This window comes from Myotis brandtii, unplaced genomic scaffold (assembly GCF_000412655.1).
Source record: "Myotis brandtii unplaced genomic scaffold, ASM41265v1 scaffold31, whole genome shotgun sequence".
Lineage (NCBI taxonomy): Eukaryota > Metazoa > Chordata > Mammalia > Chiroptera > Vespertilionidae > Myotis > Myotis brandtii.
In genome coordinates, this window is record NW_005361873.1 from 2121773 (window position 1) to 2127269 (window position 5497).

Below are 5497 nucleotides of genomic sequence, written 5' to 3' on the forward strand. Positions count from 1 at the left end.
GCCTACATGCTTGGCCCAGAATCATATGAAGTAGTTAATGGACATAAGGAGAATTTGGACAATAAAAGGAGCAATCCAAGACCCTTCTCTTGGACATCTGTATAAGAATGATCATCTAATACTTAATTTTAAAAAAAGGTATTGATATCAGAAACCCATTCAATAATACATAATATAGCTAATGGATATATTTAAGCTTAGAAATGTATAGTAAAATATATGTCACTCTCAGAGGGTGAACTCAGATTCTGATGGCATTACTTTTAAATCTTCATAAAATTATGTTAAAGAACCCCTTTAACTATGGTCAACAATAGATACATAAATATTTCAGTCAGTACTCCGGTAGAAAGAATGAAAAAACGGACAAATAGTCCCCTTGCTACAGAATTGCATCTTAAATAGCATTTTAATTTGGTGTGCCAATGAATACTCTCTGTTTTATATTGAGTTACATAACACCATTCTATACTATCTCGAAAAGAGACAGAGGTTCTCGCCTTTAATCATTGTAAATCATATGCTAACATTTGCTCTTGTTCAAACAGGAGATTTTTTATCCTCTGTGTATTCTTTGCAAAGTAGTCTAGTGCCTGAGAAATCATTTCAGTTATTGCCAAAGCATAATCAGAAAGAGCAATCATTTCATGTTATATTTCATAACCACAGCCTTTTTTAGTTCGTAATCCTTTTATGAATTAATTCTTTTGTCTACTTTTATTTTTTGTAAATATTTATACCCCAAAGCAATAGCATACAGAACTAAATAAATACCCTTCAATTCCCCCTTCTTGCAGTCTGATTGGAAAATGTGATGGCACCATTTCATCGTAAACTCCTGAGTACACAGCTTATTAATGGTGTCTGGCAGAGCACTGGGTACAATGCAAGGTGCTCAGTAAATATTTGTTTATAAAAATTTGGCTACCTCCAAAATGAGTACCAATGATAATAGTAATAATAATTAACATTTCCTGAAAATAACAGTTTTTTTGTGTTTGATATTGTGCTGCACTTCAAATTACTTTTCTCATTTTTAGCCTCATAACAACACATTATTTCTATTTTACAAATGAAGACATTAAAATTGAGAGCAGCTGCATGCCCTTCCCAAGATCCCATATCCAATAAGCAGTAGAGCCAGATTCTGTCCCAGCATATCTGATCCCAAAGCCTAACATCCAAACCTTATCAGGACTTCCCTCTCACTACTCTTTTTAGAAAAAGCTGCTAAGTGACCTTTTAACTTCACCATCCCCGTTCACATTTCCTTGGAAGACATGTGTTTACTAATTTTACTCCCCAAATCTCCTCCAATTCACATCCCTGCTCCTGCAAGGAAATGCCAGAACTTACCACGTGGACTGGTCAGCCCAGTTCTTCTCTGTGGTGTGCTGGTAAAGGCTCAGGGCGTGGGCTGTGAAAGGAGCCCTGGTGAGTGGTGTTTGTCAATTTCATGGTGTCAATTCTGCTACCACGGACGATTTCCAGCCTCCAGGATGATGTCCCTGAACCCAGAACTGAAAAGACTTGAAGTACCGGGTACCCGTGCAGGCTGGCGTACCCCAGCGCGTCCCCATACTGACTAGCGTGAAGCGGGGGGGAAAAGGCATATAGAAAAAAATCCTCCCTGCGAGGACTGGCTTTCGATGAGTACGTAGGACACACTCGCATCTCTTTTAGACACTCGCCTACTGTTGGGTGAGTTAAGCTGATTTTCTTGTTCTTCAAGATCAGCAATTCTCAAAGTGTGTGGCCTCCCGACCAGCAGCACCAGCAGGGAACTTGTTACAAATGAAGATTCTGGGCCCCACCCCAGTCCCACTGACTCAGAGACTTAGTGGTGAGGGGGGAGACCCGCGGGCATTGCTTTAATGAGCCTCCAGGTAATTCTGATGCGTGCTCAAGTTTTAGAACCATGGTCCTGAAACTCTCTTCTATTTCACTCTTAAGGGAATGGAGTGGTTCGAGGTCTGGCAAGTTAAGTGTGCAATGCAGAGAGGAGAGGTCTCACTGGCTCACCACTTACCCCGGAGTGGTCCTAGGTCTGGCAAGTAAGTGTGCAATGCAGACTGCAGAGAGGAGAGGTCTCACTGGCTCACCACTTACCCAATTACCGCTCACATCCGAGTCCAAAGGGAGAGTAAGGCCCATCTCCAAACAGAGAAGAAACTCACTGACTTTTTGAAACGGGTCCCAGAAGCAGTCTGAGCAGGTATGGAGAGAAAACGGATCCCAAAGGAAAGCCTCACGCTTCAGCGCACAATTGGGGAAGCTGTGCCTGTTACCTACTTGAGAAAAAACACGTGTCCTCCCTAAACACCACCTGGGTTTAACCTGGGTTTACTTGGGGGTAATTTCTTTTCTGCCTACCTCAGTAGTCCACCTGCATCAAATTCTCGGTTGGGTGCAATCTAGATTGCTGACTTCTGCCCCACCTTAACCCTCCCCCACACACCTATCCAGTTCCTGATTCTGTACCTCTCGGGTGGGGCCCCTAAATTTATATTTGAAACAAGTTCCCAGTGCTGCTGCTGCTGGTCTGGGAACTACACTCAGAACTATGGACCCTACCTTCCGCTCTAAGTGCTCTCCTCCTCTGCACATGGTTCTTGAATTGCAAAGGGACTGCTGGATTTTACCCAGAGGCTGGCCTCAGGGAGTGGCAGGTGAGGAGATGTGTTCAGTGGAACTGGAGAGAGCAGAGCTTTCATTTCAGTAGAGGCATCACTGCAAAACAAACAGTTTAATCAGAGCCATAATTGGAACATTGCGTAAGGATTTTTCATTTACTCGGCTGCATCTCATTTTACTCTGAAGAGGCATTTACTGCAGACAATTTTAAAGGAAAATTTTTATAATTAGAGAATAATTTGTAAGTGCAATCAATTTGGCTTATGGGAAGACTTTTCTAGAAATCAAAATGCATACTCACATCAACATACAAAGATTCCAGAAACAAACATTATGCAATTTACAAGGCATTAACATTCTAATACACTGTTTCCAGCTTCCCATTCAGGAATGAGCTAATACTTCCTTTGTGAAGACTCGGTGTTCCTATTACTGAAATGATCCAAAGGCAGCGGAGTAGTCACTACAGCCTACTTCTTCATTCTGCTCCTCACCACATAAATAACCAAATAGCATTCATTAAGTTTGCAGATGGCATCAAGCTAGGAGAGAAATTACCCCAGAGGAGAGGGAAAAATTTAAATATAGCATGACCTTGATAATTTGGAGCAAAGGGAAAAATACATATAACAAACATTATCTGAACAAGTACTCACTAAAAGGTAAAATCCAAACTGCAAAATAAAAGAAAGGTCAATCTACATGCAAATTTCCCATTTATTCAGCAATTAGTTATTGAGCACCTATTATATGGCTCTGGGCATAGAGCAGTAAGCAAAACAGACATTGCCCCCACTTACGGAGCTCACAGGCAAGAGGGAAGAGAGGCCATACACAAGTCAATAAACAAATAAAAAAATTTCCAATTGTGATAAATGCATTGAGGGAGAAGAGCAGAGTCATATGAAACAGAACAGCGTGGTGTATGAGAGGAGGGACTATTTAGGTAGAGAACTTAGGGAGCTTCTGTGAGGAGGTGACATGAGCTAGAACATAAAGGATGAGAAGCAATCAGCTTTGGGGAGCAGCCTGTTCCAGGCAGAGAGGACTGTTCCGGGCCAGGACAGTATCCTGTGGGCAGGAAAGGTCACGGTGCCTTGTTGGAACTGAAAGACCCCTGTGGCTTGAGCATAGTGAACAAAAGAGAGTTGCAGAGAGAGATGAGGCAGGAGAGACGGCATCCAGGTAACCCTGCATCAGCAGCACACTAACATCTTAAAGTAGATGGGTCGGGGAACTCTTCCTGGAAAGGCCCAAATAATAAATATCTTGGGCTTTTGTTATGCTACTCAACTCTGCAGCTGTAGCAAGAAGGCAGCCATAGACAATACTTAAGGGAATGACTGTGGCCAAGTTCCAATAAAACTTTATTTACAAAAACAGGCAGTGGAGAGACTTGGCCTGCAAGCCAAGTTCTTTTCAGTTGCCAAGCCCTGAAAGAATAAAAGCAGTTTTGCGACTGTACTAAGAAGCCTAAGTAGGAGCAGGGAATTCATCTTGTAAATGAATCAGCATTACTCAAACCATCACTCAATAAAATGTCTTCCTTGAACACCACACTTGAACGGGTTATGATAAAACATGCAATAGGTTCAAAAAGTGATGATTACAGCTTTGGAAAATTCTGACCAACTGAAAAGTTTAGTGAGTTGATTTATTCAACTTGAGCAATGGAGAAAAGGTAATCAAAATAGTTTCCATGTGCTTGAAGTGTTATTTTGCCAAGGATGCGTCCAACTATTTCTAATGTTCACTGAGTGGGAGGACAATGGGAATCAAAGGGAAGGGGAAAGTGAGAAGGGAAGAAGAAATGGAACTGGGTGAATAGAATGGCCCGACAAGGTAAACACTTAATGGTCCCTGCTGGCTCTCAGCCCTGTTTCAGTGGCAGACAAGTCTATTCAGCAGGAAAGGAATATTTTAATCAATGTGTCTTAGATCTACCACAGTTTAAAGGAATGCCATAGTGTACCCTTTTGTCAAGTAAATTGTTGCCCTATAGTTTATCCTCTTTTAAACATTACATTTACCTTTTATAAAAATATATATATTTTTATTGATTTCAGAGAGGAAGGGAGAGGGAGAGAGAGATAGAAACATCAATGATGAGAGAGAAGCATTGATTGGCTGCCTGGGTATCTAGCCTGCAACCCAGGCATGTGCCCTGACTGGGAATTGAACTGTGACCTTCTGGTTTATAGGTCGACACTCAACCACTGAGCCATGCCGGCTGGGCTAAACACTATATCTACCTTTTGAAAAAAGAAGCCAGCATGTATAGATCAGTTCTATATGCCAGTGGTGCCAAGCCCCTTACACGTATTGTCTCCTTTACTTTGCACAATACTCCTATGAAGTCAGTACTATTCTCATCCTCGTTTAGCTAAAGATTGGATCCTTGCTATTATTGCCCTATTTCACAGAAAACTTAGACTTAAAGATATTAAAAACTTTTCCTGAGAAAAATAGCTAATAAATGGCAGACTCTATTTTATTTTTATAAGTCAGGCAGATTAAGAGAGGAACAGCTGTATTTACATTTATTTATTTTTTTCCAATAGCCCTGAATAATATAAATCATAAGATTTCCACTTTTTTTCATTCAAAGATTCTAAAGTTAGAGAGAATGTACCTTTGACTATAGCCAACTGAGCTCATCCGCATCTCTGTAAACAATTCCATAAGATCAATGCTTTCTATATGTTTATGTGTAAGTATTAAGGGAAAAGGCTCAAATCTTGGGATATTATAAGTTGAAGATTTATTTTTCTACCTTTCCTAATGTATTTTGTAGTAACTAGGATTTTAACTTTATTTAAATATAGGAAGCATAGCTGTTTTACCATCTCCCTGATATTTCAAT